Source organism: Anomalospiza imberbis, chromosome 14, assembly GCF_031753505.1.
Source record: "Anomalospiza imberbis isolate Cuckoo-Finch-1a 21T00152 chromosome 14, ASM3175350v1, whole genome shotgun sequence".
NCBI classification, from domain to species: Eukaryota; Metazoa; Chordata; class Aves; order Passeriformes; family Viduidae; genus Anomalospiza; species Anomalospiza imberbis.
The window spans coordinates 1888587-1902329 of record NC_089694.1 but is presented as its reverse complement, the minus strand read 5'-3'; the positions used below and the strand labels follow the sequence as shown (position 1 = coordinate 1902329).

At 40.5% G+C, this 13743-nt stretch overlaps 1 long non-coding RNA gene across 1 annotated transcript in view; it reads right to left on the bottom strand.

The window, feature by feature from the left end:
- The window catches only part of LOC137482303 (uncharacterized), a 79700-nt gene that overhangs the window by 5760 nt on the left and 60197 nt on the right, over positions 1-13743 (bottom strand). The window contains exon 3 of the long non-coding RNA XR_011003991.1: positions 4641-4785. This is a non-coding gene — a long non-coding RNA (uncharacterized lncRNA). The remainder of the gene's footprint in view (positions 1-4640; positions 4786-13743) is intronic.

Here is a 13743-nt window from a genome sequence, read left to right as displayed (position 1 = left end):
ACATAATTAGTACGTAGCATAATATATTCTCTCCAAACACATCACCGTGCTAAGAAATACACTAAATCAAAGCAAATGATGCCTACAACCTCCACCCAACTGGGCTCCCGTTGCTGAGCAGTTACATTACAAATGAATATACTCTTAAATAGTTTTGCTGCAGCATCCCCAACTTGCACACCGTGTTTCTCTCCCCGTGTGCCTCTGCCTCCTGGCCAAAGGGTGGCAATCTTCTCCTGGCTATCAGCAGACAGGCGGTGGAGCAGCATTCCTGCAGGAACAGGAGCATCTCTGTCCAGCCAAGGCAGAGAGCTCTGCATCATTAACTGCAGTGCTAACTGGGTCCCAGCACATCAGCCATGACCCCTTCAGCCACAGGAACAGAAATATTAAAATACACTTTGGGCTGTTACCCAGCGAGCTGTGTGAAAGTACATTCACGTGGATCTCCTTGAGGGGGAAATTAAAAAGCATATGCAGCTCAAAAAGCAAGCGTGTTCTGTGCTCCTTATCACACAAAATCAGGCCCTGCTGAGGGTGCTCCTGACGTGTTTGCACAGGACAATCACTGCTCTGCAGGCAGGGAGAGGTTTCACGAGCCTGCCTGCCCACAAAGTGCCACCCAGCCCCCTGAGATTTCCACAGAAGCTGATTTAACTCATTTGGGAAGTTTCCTGTAGCTCCTTTGGGACCTGCCAGTTGTGAGGATTGAAGTAATCTGAAGCAAACATCTGCAGCGAGGCCTTGACAGCACACCCACGGAGAGTGGCAGCGACACAGCAGCACAGGACAGGGTGTGCAGCTGCCGCTGCTCTAATCAGTGCACCAACAATCCCTGCATTTAATGGCACAACATGGGAATAAGCTCATGGAGCAATAAACTGCCCTTGTGCTGGACCCACTCCCACCATTACCAAACACAGCGTGTCCCACACCCAGACATTCAGACAGATTGCCTAAGACACTAAATTATTTCTTATTGCATGAGAAATTATCTTTTTCGTGGTGTTTCACAGGGGAAAAGTTACACTTAGAGACCTAGAGAAAAAAATCAATTTTCAAATGCCACCAACTATTATCTACTAAATTACTGTTAGCTACAAAAGGCAAAATGAGAACCTCTTCTGCACAAAACAGGAGCAACAAGAGTAAGGAGGTGTCCAAACCTGTTTAGGATAGTTGGTACTTAGCAAACATGAAAGTAATTTAGTTCTTCATCTGAATACATATTGGTTTGTTTAGTGAAGTGGTAAAAAGGTTGCTTTCATTAAGTCTGGGACAGCAGAGTGTCAGACGAAAGCAGGTATTCACTACACCTGTGGTAAAATTTTCAGACAACTGGTTTTGGACCACAAATCAACCTAGCAAATATGATACCAAGTAGTTGCCTGGTAGTTAACTCATCTTATCCCAGAATTCTGAGCAATTTTCATATTTACAGTGTAGATCTTCACTTTATCCCCTGTACATGTGTGTGAGAGGAAATACTTTCCAATCCCTACTAAAAAACTCTGAAACAGCTCTAACATTTTTAAATGTTTTTGATAATCCTATTTGAGTTTTCCTTTATTCCAAGGATATGCTATGGACACTTTTCTCCTTGTGCCCTGGCAGTGCTGTCACCAGGACAGAATGAACTGACATTTCCACTCTCTCACTGCCACCCTTGCAGGTGACAGCCTCACGTCCCAGTCTGCCAGGAGAACACATCACAGCCCCATTTCAGACATTTATGGCAAAAGGGAGCATTATGAGCACAAAATTCCAGCCACCCACATGCTAATGATGCATGTGCATCTGATTCCACACATTTTGACTTTTAGATATGTCAGGGAATGGAAAGAAACATTTCTGTCAAGTAACAGTGCTACAAAACAACTTTTCAGGTAAAAATGTCATTGATTTCAATTATATAGAAGCACAGAAATGCCCTCTGTTAACACTCTAACACTTAAGCAGACACATCACACTTTCCTTTTATGGCCATTATAAAATTTATTTGGCAAAAAAATGGGGACAACTGGTAAAATGGCACATTTTATGTGCAAAAGCATGCTAGTGCAGGAAAAGCTATTTATCTTCATACAGGTGATGACATTTATTTCCTGCAATTACATTGGCTAATCTATCATCACAGAAGTGTTACATGACACCAACTTTACATTTTTCTCAAGATACAGCATTTCATTACATGTTTTGCCACCTGGTCTCGTCATGGCAGCAATTCTAAGGAGAGCTTTCAAGTGGTTCCAATAATTGCTGGCCTCACTGCACTCACAGCTATCCTGGGACACCAGAGAAATGTTAATTAGTGAGCACAAAAAGGAACAAAGCGACACAAACCAAGTTTCAGGTAGCAGAGGTTGGGAGCAGGATGATCACAAATCCTGCCTGCCACACGTTTCATGTTCTGTTTCTGTTACATAAACTTGGCTTTGCTTTCTGTAAAACGCCCAGGCAAGGCTATCTGTGACTGTAGAGTATTTTGAACCCACCCTGCTAGAACATGGATTACTGAGCCCTCAGAATAAGAGTTTTTATAACCCATCACATGAAAGGTAAATATAGCATGGGGGTGGGGGAAAAAAAATCAGTGATTGGATCTTGAGAATGATAATTAGGTACACTCAGCTCTGCCATGCCAAATGGCTGGGGGAAATCTTACAGGCATGTAAGTAACAGAAATACAAGTCAAATATCCTCTTATTATCCCAAGTAATTTAGGCATTAACTGTGTAAAATATTGAAATATTTTAAATGCCTTTAAACTGCTGAAAACAGATTTTCTTGGTCATTAAATGCTGAACATTAGAGGGTTTTTTTCCCATTAAGATTATTTAACGTTTGTGAAATTATTTGAACATCATTTAATTACTTGAAATCCAGAATCATTGCTGGTTTCAGTCATCCTTTCCAGAGAAACTTTCTTCAAGTGCCAACACACCAAATATTTACCAACCATGAATATCTATATATAGAGAATAAACCATATAGATGTATGCACTAGGAAGCAGTTCTCCTTTCAAAGTCTCTGGCTTTTGGTACCAAAAAGATGTGGCATGATTCATTAGAGAAAAATCTCCAAAGGAAAACTGACAATGAAAAGCCTAAAAAAAAAAAAAAAGCTTCTTCCACTGAAGTGCAGTGGAAAGACAAAACCAGCAGCACTTTTTTAAACAAAGGAGAAGCTGTTGAAGTCACCACGAGCAGAATTTCACACCACAGATCCTACACAGAAGCTGCTCTTTTTCTCCAAGCTGAAATGCCAAGTTTCTGGATCAATATTGCACATCCAGAACTTGCAGATGCAATCCCAAGGTATAACAGAATGCAAGATGCCTCCAGACACTAACTCAGAACCAGGCAATGCAGTTAAAATATCCGAGTGATTTGCAAACCAGCAAGGTTTTACGAACCACTTCAGATCACCTCCAATATTTTAAAGTTCTGTGTGTATATTTATACAACAAAAGGAAAATGAAATCAGCACGACACCAGCATTAGTCTTTTTGATGTCTGCAGCACACTTATGTCAAGATTTCTGCCATAATACGCCTTAAAACTTTCTGACAATTTGCAGATTTCCTGAACATTCTGAAAGTGTTCAGAAGCACTTATGGTGTTGGCAGGTTTTTTTTCTCATTTTTGGAGGAGGGATGACATTATTCCTAGAATTAGAGATATATTTTGCAGTAATTTCCCTGGTCTGCAGGTACAAATAGAGGCCTGTGCTTGCTGCCATCCAAACATTAAGAGTTGACCCCTTGTCCAAAGATCTGAAACTAAATACAGTCCATGTATTGCAGATATAAACTGAGGTTCCAAAAGTCGTGTTTAAAATACTTACCAAACCTTACAGCGATTTAAATTCTGGTTTCTGGCTATGTTCATGAGCATGAAAATCATGTGAGAGTTTCCCAGTCAGCCTTCAGTCCAAGACTCCTTTCCTATGCTCAGGAGTGTGAAATACTCATTTGTCCTTTTTTGTTAAACCAGACGCCATCAAGGATAAATGGAATAATGATTATACGTAATTATTATATAAATAACAATATATTATATATATATATATATATATATATATATGTGCATGCAAGCACACATTCAGGGACACAAGTGGTGGCTTCTGCTACATAAAAAAATAAGGCTTCCATTAGGAAGAGGCTGGTGACAGTAACTGCCCAAGTGACAACAAAAAGCATGATAAGAGTTTTGCCACCAAGGTGAGCATTGCAAACTCTGACACCCATCACTACTGCCTTTTTTACTAGATGACATTTCACAATGTGTCTGAGAATCCTCTAATTGCCATCAACAATATTCTGTTAGTCGGTGCTGCAATAGAATATTCTGCTACACACCATTCAAGTCCCTTTCAGCAGACCAGCCAGATCAGCTCAAAATAGGTATATTGAAGGTGTGTTGTAAAATCCAGCAATGATTAACTGTGAAACAGTCACTCAAGAACTGAGTCTTTTCTTTAAACAATCTTGGTTTACAAATGCTGCCATGGCAGTGACACACTGCAACGTGAGCTCCGGGGTAATTGTGCTGATTAGGAAACAAAATATTCATGTCCCACTGGAACCCAATGGGAAAATTGTAAGACAAGTTCGTGCTTGGTTAAGTTAACAAAGTACCTTGTCTTCTGATGTGTTCCTGTGGGAAATGGGAACCCAAAAGCGTGCATCACATGAACTGACTTCAATGTCTTTTCACATGGAACTCTCTGTTCTTTCCAGGGTGATCACTTCAAAGGTTATTTCAAGTTCACACATCCAGTTTCTGGAAACGAGAGAGGGCAATGGATCAAGAACAACAGTGCAGTAGTTAAATATTGAAATGTAGAGCTGTCAATTAGAAATTACAAATAGATCAACAGAAGTGTATAAGTAACCTGGGGGCCCTTTCCTCCCCAGTTTTCTGGAGGTTCCAAAACACTGGGCAAAACCAACATTGTTGTCAGAGCAAATACTATGCAAATCTGCCATAAGCACTGGTTTATTTACCATAAATACAGTGTACAGAATCTTGAGTAAGAACAAACGTAACAAAATTGGACACCTGACTTTCCCTGCCGAGCTAACAATCTGTATAAGAGTCTCTTTTCTGGAGAACTCCTGAGGAACAGAAGGGGGAGAAAAGCAGCTGACCCTGCTATGCTAAAAGCCACCAGCAAGGGATAATTCTCTCTCTCCTTTCTCATTCACAATGGTGTTCTTGGAAACAGATTTATTTTGTGCTTCCAGTGCCTAATAACAGCTCTTATGCATTTATTGTCCCTCTACCCTGACACAGTGATGTTATCCTACTTAACTCTGTGACTGTGACATAAAAACACACCCACCACGACATGCTCTAATGTTGTACCAAAGTGGCAGGGACCTGGGGCTCCAGGGCTCTTCCCAGTGCTCACTGCACTGGATTTCACTCCCCCAGTGCTAATGGGTACAAGTCACCACAGGGAAATTGCTAACAATCACAGAAACCCCAGCAAATGGGAAATGCCCCATTTTAATGCCAAGGCTGGCAGAGCTTTGCTTTCAGACAGAAGCATTTAAAGCAGCATTGCTCTGTTGTTTTATTCCTCACATTAGGGATATTTTTCAGACACTCCTAGAGTCCATTTCAGTTCAACAGGACATTGGCTTTAAAGCCAACATTTCTAAGTCCCATTCCCACAGAACTGCCCTCACCTTCTGCTCACATCTCCACTGATTTCCTGTGGCTTTGTCAGAATTTCTGGTTCACCCATGGCTCCTCATACAGACCCCAAATGGTGGGCTCAGACATGAGCTGTTTTCTTAAGACAATCCTTCAGCATTATTGAGCTCCACAAATTTCACCATTTTTCCAAATGGATTTGACTGAGGAGGGGGTGCAGAAATGGGGAGAGATACTAAAAGCATAATGGGCTCGTCCACAATTCCTATTTCCTTCTAGAATCAAAGACTCATTTTATAAAACCTTCTCAGTGTCTGGTCCTTTTCAAACACAGATGCTGCACACAGCTAGAAATCTTTATTTGTTCATAGTAAAAGGTTGTTAAGCATAAAAAACTAGACATTTCTGGCAGTCATTTCTTCTTCTCCCTAAATACCCTTGAAGACAGAGTTTAAAAATCCAACTTTTACTATATACATGACTTACTTTGCAAAGTTTCTTACGGCTCTCATGAATTTCCTTTTTTATGTCCAAATCATCATGTGTTTGTAACCTGGTACAGTGAACTAGTTTAGAGTTCAATTTAAAAGTGAAAAAAAGGGAGAAAAGAAGCATGGGGCGATGGAGGTAAAAAAGGATATTTAGAAAACAGAGTAACTATTGATCACAAATAGTTTAGTTCATATTTTCTTATGGAAGAGCAATAAACTGGAAAAAAAAAGCTGAAAAGTTTCTTTCAGCCATATTTTCTATGATCTGCAGTTGTTATGTCACACAAAGTGGTACTTGAAAGAAATCCTACTTGTATTAAAAATGAAAAGCTTATGTCTCTCTTATTTAGGCAAACTCCCCATGGTTCAGCAGGCATAAAAGTATTTGTTTATTCGATCTTTTTACCTATTCTGTAAGTTTTTATAACCTTCTAAATATGAAGTAGCACACTGTGTAATAGCTTCTCCAGTTTTCTCTGAAAATCCTTCCCAAACAGTACCATAATCTCTTTAAACACTTGTCCAACATTCTCTGCATTCATTGACTCCATGGAATGTCTTCCAATAATAAAGAAAAATAACAGCATGGTATTTTTTTTTTTTTTCATTTTCCCCGAGCTCTAAGTTGTATTTGCAAGATAATGATCACTTCATGAGCAATTAACCCATCATGTGCTTAAGACAGAAGTTGTTTATTCTGCATTTTTATAGCCAAAACAGAAAGGGTGCCTCTGTTTTGGCAATTTCATGCTGATTACTTTTGGTATTAACATGAAAATCTTAAATCAGTGGGACAACCCTGAATATTCCTGAAGACAGCAGCCACAGAGGAACGTGTCAGCCTTTTCTTTCATTAACAAAATGAAACAAAGCAAGGAAACAAGCTGGAATGAGCATGTCATAAATCTTTTCCAGAGGAGACACTCTTCATGCATGATTCCCCTGCTCACACAAACTGGCTGATAGGCACCAAGTGGGCGAGCAGGAGGATGCCTGCTCTGATTCCTCTTTCCTTCTCAGATTATTTTGCTCTTACTGGAGCAGCTGAGATGAACACACAGGATTCTCTGTCTGCTTCCCAAATGAAAGCTTGTCTCTCCCCGAGCTTTCTCCAGGACAGAGTGAGCAATCAGGCTCTGGCTGTGGGCAGAGCTTTCTGCCCAGGGGCAGTGCTGGCAGCCAGGCACAGCAGCACAGCCCAGGGCTCCACCTCGGCTAAACCAGCACAGGAATTTGGGGTAGATATAATCCAGTCTTAAAAGGCCATACTTGAAAATAAACCACTTGGAGGAGTTCCTCATCTGCCTGTAGGACAGCAGACAGCAGCCCAAGAGACCTTTTAAAATAAGACAGGGACTTCCAAATTTGGAACATCTCAATATTGGGAAGGTCCACAATTCATTTTTCAAAGCAAAATACCAACCTAAAGCCACGTTTTTTTGAAAAATAACTATGTTTCAAGTTGACACAAAACTTTGGAATTTGGTTTTTCTGCAGTTATTGTAATCATATCTCCCAGTCAAATTGAAGAGCACGAGCTAATTGAGCTCAAAAGGAAATCTATTCAGCTCAACCCCTGTTGAAGCACTGCCTCCTTCTTCATGCTGACTTCTATTTAAACATAGAGAAATGACTCTTAAAAAAAGGAATTTGAAACCCTTTGGGATCAGTGGGATCAAAAAACAGCCGCTACTTCTTAAAAATAATTGGTCAGAGGAGAGCTAAATCAAGGGTGAAGCAGCAGGGCTAAGATCTGGGTGAGAAATAAGAATACTGATCAAATCTGCAGCATTGCTTTAGTCGCTGCTCAGACACTTTAGGCAAGAAAGAGATTTGGGAGGTAGATTGTCAACCAATATCACCTCAGACAGCTGCAGTGCAGCCAACTTACCCAGGTTTACAGCAGCTTTTGATCTCAGAGAATGAAGGTTTTTCAGAAATCCTTTAAGTTTCAAAAGTGAGAGGAAGGTGATGCAGCTCAGGCTGACAGGGAGCACAGAAAGCATCCTCAGTACAGGGAGAAGCACAAACACACAGAGACCATCAGAGCATCCCAAAAACTCCAACAGCTGCAGAAACAAGCTATTAACCCTCAAATTCAAAGCAGAAGAGTTCCCTTCAGCCTCCCAGTTCTCTGGTTTAATTATTGCCCATTCACTCTCCGGGCTGCACCTTCACATGAAGGCTTTTCAAACCTGCAAAACTGAAATCCACAAAGAGTTCATATTTACTGCTGCTAAACACCTCTTCAAATCTTTGTGGAAGAAAGTCTTTAGAAAAAGAAATAATTGTTTTTTCATGAGGAAATCAAACTAACATGCAATCTATGTTCTCACACACCCTTTCTTGTCTCCACTCTCTCAGAGAATTTTTGAATCTGAGAAGTCAGTCAGACTCATATTGTAAGGACTAGTTCTAAAAAGAGAGCACCATAAACTCAGAAATGAAAAAAAAACCCTCATTTCCACTGTCCTTGAAAAGAACAGAGAACTACAGAACTATTTTTGCCCACAAAGCCTAAAAAAGGGAAAAAAATTTTAAAAAAGGTTGAAATAATTTAAAATCAAATAGATATTTGATTTGTAGAAAAATAGACTGAAATCATTCCAAACAGGAACAAAGAAGATGCTCATCTCTTCTTGACTCCTGTAGTTTTAAAATCCATGTCTTAACTCTGACAATTCACATTGACTTCTGGCACAAAGGATTTCAACCAACTGATAAAAAAATCTTGGTGAAAAAAACCTAATATTTCAAATTAAGATTAACAAACATATCACATCAAAGCTTTTTTCAAAGACGGTGCAATGGCAGGCTATTTAATAAAGTTATCATTTTTTTCTTTCCTGAATTCTTCATTCCAAATGTTCCATTTTGGTTGCTTTGATGTATTTTATATTCACAATGAGCAGTTTGAACACAAGAAGAGAACACAAATGGTGAAGGATGTTCCTAATATATCAATTTAAAAAAAAAATTCCTGACATGTAAGTTCTTTTTTGTAAAGTAGCAAATAACAAGGAAAACCTGGATAAACTCTGCTCCCGAGACAAGTTTACTACCATAAACTATTAGTGCATTTATCTGCTAATTTGTCACATATCTTTTTTTTCTCACATTTTTCTACAAAACTAGGGTAAAAAATAAATACTCAGCTGGAGGCTCTGAGTCTTTAAACAATATTCTGTGCTGCAACTACATTTTAAGGTTCTTTTTATGCAATGTAAATATAATTTCTGGCAGTACTTAAAACATTAATCCAAACCAACAAGACTTAAGGGCGCCTGCCAGTTCAGATTTCTGAGCAGCATTTTAGCTGACAGCAACTGTACACTGCTTAAAAGTCAGTTTAATTTCTACACAGTGCAGAATAATTCTTAAGAAAGTCACTGAACTCCTGCTCTATTGGAGACCCAGCCAAGGCATTCATTAGGGGTATTAGAGGCACCAATTTAGTAAGATGCCAGTTTCTAGTGAGGGTTCTGTGAGTTTCAGGTTTTCTCTGCCCAGCAGCTCACAGGCATTGCGGGCTCCTCACTGCTGCAGAGAGGAGGTTCAGGGTTCAGCCAGCACAAAACCAGCACCTCCCACACGTGTGACTGCACAGCAGAGCGGGAAGCTGCTGGGTGGGGAGTGCTGAGAAAGAAATGAGAAAGAAATTCTGTGCTGGCTGCTGCAGAGCTTTGCTGCACCTTCATGTGAAGTGGGGTGAAGAGAGGCTGGTGTTACCAACATAGCCTCCTCTGATGCCTTGGGCAGGCTGCCCCAGAGCAGAGGCTGGGCAGAGCTAAAGAACAAAGCAGGGATTTATTAAAGGATCTCCTCCATGGATCCACCTTGGGCAGCACCAGAGCCCAGCCAGGGCTGCACCCAAGATGAACCCAAATGGTCCCAAAATGCACGAGCGCTCCCGGGGGCTCTCACTGGGATCAGCTCTGCTCCATTGGCACATTGCAGTTCATTGTCCCATTCCAGCTTTAGCCCATGCAGTCCCATCCTGCTTGTTTTCCTCTCTCCAGCCCACGGTGTTTGTGCTCTTGGGCTGAGATTTGGATCATTTGTCCTTGGTGCCCAGCTGGAGAAGGAATTGTTTTGTCTCCCTGCTCTGTGAAGAGAGCTCACCATCCCCTGATATGGAGCCCAGACCCACACACTAAAGCAGCACAGAATGTGAAAAATAGAAAAAGTTAAAACCTGAGGGATCACCTCGTGTCCCCATGCCAAGGAACTGTCACCCCTGCAGGTCATGGCTGGTCATTCCACAGACATTGGGACATGGGGCACAGCCTTGGGACAGGTTTGATCAGGCCATAATTTTGCTCAGAGAACCTCCCCAGCCTCTGACACCCACATCTGCATGGCAGATTCAGCAGCACATGGGAAGTTCAAGACAGCATTTCTCAAGATGGTTTTGCTGTGCTTCTGACGATCCCTCCCCAGCAGCTCTGGCAGCACTAACAAAGGAGGGTGTGCTAAAGCTAGTCCGACTCCAGCTCTGGAATGACAGAGACAAACGAGACAGGAGCATCAGGAACGTGGTGCTGTCACAGCACAGAACCCAACTGACATTCTGACTGTAACAGACACACAGCACATCTTTAGTTAAAAGTCTGGAGTTAGACAGAGAAGGCAATAGTTACATACAATATGCAGCCAAAGGATTACTGAAGAATGTTAATTAACACATTTTACCCCATTTATTACTCATGCACTATCCATAATTCATAGATCTTGGAAAAGTCTGACTAATTTTACCATAATGATCTTCTTAAAGATGGCTGATAATTGGGAAATATAATTCTTACCAGAACATTGGGGGCTGAAGTTACCCGATGAAAAACAAAATACCAAGGAACTCAGATTTTTAGATACTGAGCTAATTTCACAGAAAAGAAAGCTTGCATATTTAGCAGGAAGCCATCAAAATTCAAAATAGAAGCTAGCTTGAAATAAATGATGTCTTATTTTAGTAAGCAAATTTTGTTTAATTGCTCTTCAGAAAGGAATTCAGCTTGTAATGGAAGATAAAGTTTTCAGTGAGCAGTGCATAATAACAAGCATAGCACAAACGTAGCACAATAAAAACCATTCCCACCATGCATAAACTCAGTCCAGAGCATTGTGATTCAAAGATATCAGTCATCCTTACTAAATCAGGGCCACGTTCTGACATGAAATCTGAACTGAATGCTTCTCTGAAGGACATTCAAATCCTTCCATAACACTTAAACCCAATTCACCACGATGCTATTCCCATTCTGTGCCTCTGCACTGAAATCAAACAGCTATTTTAATTACTGCAACACAAACAAGAGTTTCAGAGAGCTGGGGCCCTTTGGAGTGGTTTTGTGCCCGAGTTAACGAATGCAGCCAGTGGAACTCAATCCTCTCAGCTCCCTGGACTGCCACAAAGAGCAAAACCAGAGATTTTCATTCCTTCTTGTGGGAAAACTCTGCCTGGCTGCCATCCTCCCCCAGCTCTCTCCCTGCTAACAATTGATCTGTCAGAGCTTCAAGATGGGCTGATGAAACAATCCCAGGACTGCAAGGATTACATCCCAGCATCTCCAGTCCACTTCCTTTCTATCCCCACTTCCACACAAGTTGTTTAACATGTTCTCTGCTTTTGTTTGTTTGTTCTGAAGTTTGTCTTTCCTCATTAGAGACATTTGCATTCTTAGGGAAATGCGCACCTGATTTACATATTTGTTAAATCTGGGAATATAAACAGTTTTGAGCATTAGTACACTGACAGAATGTCACCATGTAAATAATGCAAGAGTCTCACAGTGGTTTCAACACATCTCTCTCAGGCTAATTTGTACAAGTGCTCTGCCTTGTGGCATTATTAAGAAAATTATTCTCATGCAAGCCAAAAAGAAACAGTTACCAAAGAGAAAAAAAAGTCTTAGAATTTTGTCCGACTACTTACAAAGAAAAGAGTTAAATCAGCAAGAGGAAAACATTGATAAGTCAAGTGAAAAATTTAAAGAAATAGTGTTAGAATTTCCATTCCTTGTGAACGGTGCTCTGCTGCTGCCAGGTTTGCAGAGAAGCCTCCTGAGAGCAGAGAAATCAAACCCCAAGAAATGCCATTGAGTCACTCAACATCTGAAGAGCTGAGAGCTGGATCCAACCAAGAATCCAAGCTCAGATGAGCTCCAGCTATTGCATTATCTGCTCTGTTGTCAGCCACAGAGAAACCAGGCAGAACCCTCTAACAGAGGCAACAACTCAGTTTTAAAGAGAGAACTGTCTGTGCCATCAACTGACCTCATGACTCTCCTCCTTGAATTCTGTTTCTGAATTGTTGTTTTGTGGAAGTCAAATCACACCTTGATTTTCACAAGCCCACAAATGACATGCAGCTTCAGAGATTGTTTTCCTAATGGAAAGAAAGTTCTCCCTTTTTTTTGTGTCTTTCCTGCTGCTCTCCTTTGAATACAGGGAGAGCTCTATCAAAGCCCAGCACCACCAAATATTTATTTGTAGGTAAATAAACTGCTGAGAAACACCCATTCAGACCAGAGCAAGAAGACAGATGAGTGACTTCAGGTTACTCTCAAGCAAGTCTGTTTTAGGAGATGCATCATCAAATATTCTCACAGGATAAAGGGCAAAACATTCCTTTTCCCCAAAACTGAAGATTTCAGCCCTAGAATGTTCAAGGGAGAGAAGGGAACCAAACACGTGGCTGAATTCTGCAAAAACAACATTATTGGACCTTCAGAGGTTAAAATTACACAAGTGACAGCACCAGAGTCCCTGTTCTGAAAACTTCCTCCCCTCCGAGTTCTCCTTGCCCCTTAAGAAGAGAGCATTAAATAAAGTTGACTCTGTATCCTCTTACAAAATAAAAAGCATACTTGCTTTTTCATAAAGCAATAATAATAACTTTATATAGTATCCATGAATATAAATAAGCTCATAATCATTATTGCTAAATATAGAAGAACAAAAAACCAATTCTTTATTTTATACATATTTTTCCCCTGCAAAAATAGGGGTAATTTAAAAATCAGATACTGGTACAAACATATTGAAAAATATCTCTATGTCATAAACACAGTAATGCAAGTCTGGCTTTGAATATTAACATCTCAGATTTGGGATTTTAAATCATGTGTAGAGTGTGTACACAGTGAAAAACAGAATATTGTTGCTCAGAAGATTAATCAAGAACAGAAGCCAACTTGGGAAAACAACCAAAAAACCAGATAGGCCTTCAAAGGTATTTTTCCTCCAAAATCTTTAAATCAAGCTAAACATGAAAAACGAAGTCAAATACAAATACATCAAGTTAAACCTGAAATATGACAGATGAAACTACTGAAAAATATCCACATGTGTATTTCTTCTGCTGATAGACCAGAAAACTGTGGAGCCTTTGCTTAGAAGACCTTTATCCCTGTCCCATTTGAACAGGATGTGATGCTTTTTCCTTTTCCTTTTTTCAGAAGCTCGGGGGCATCCTGGCAATGGAGTATTCCATTTCCATGCCAAGATTTCCGTGGCAAAGGCAGCAGATCAGCACTGTGCAGGGTGAGACACGAGCTGATGGCTGGAGATGGAAAACCCCAGGGAGGAG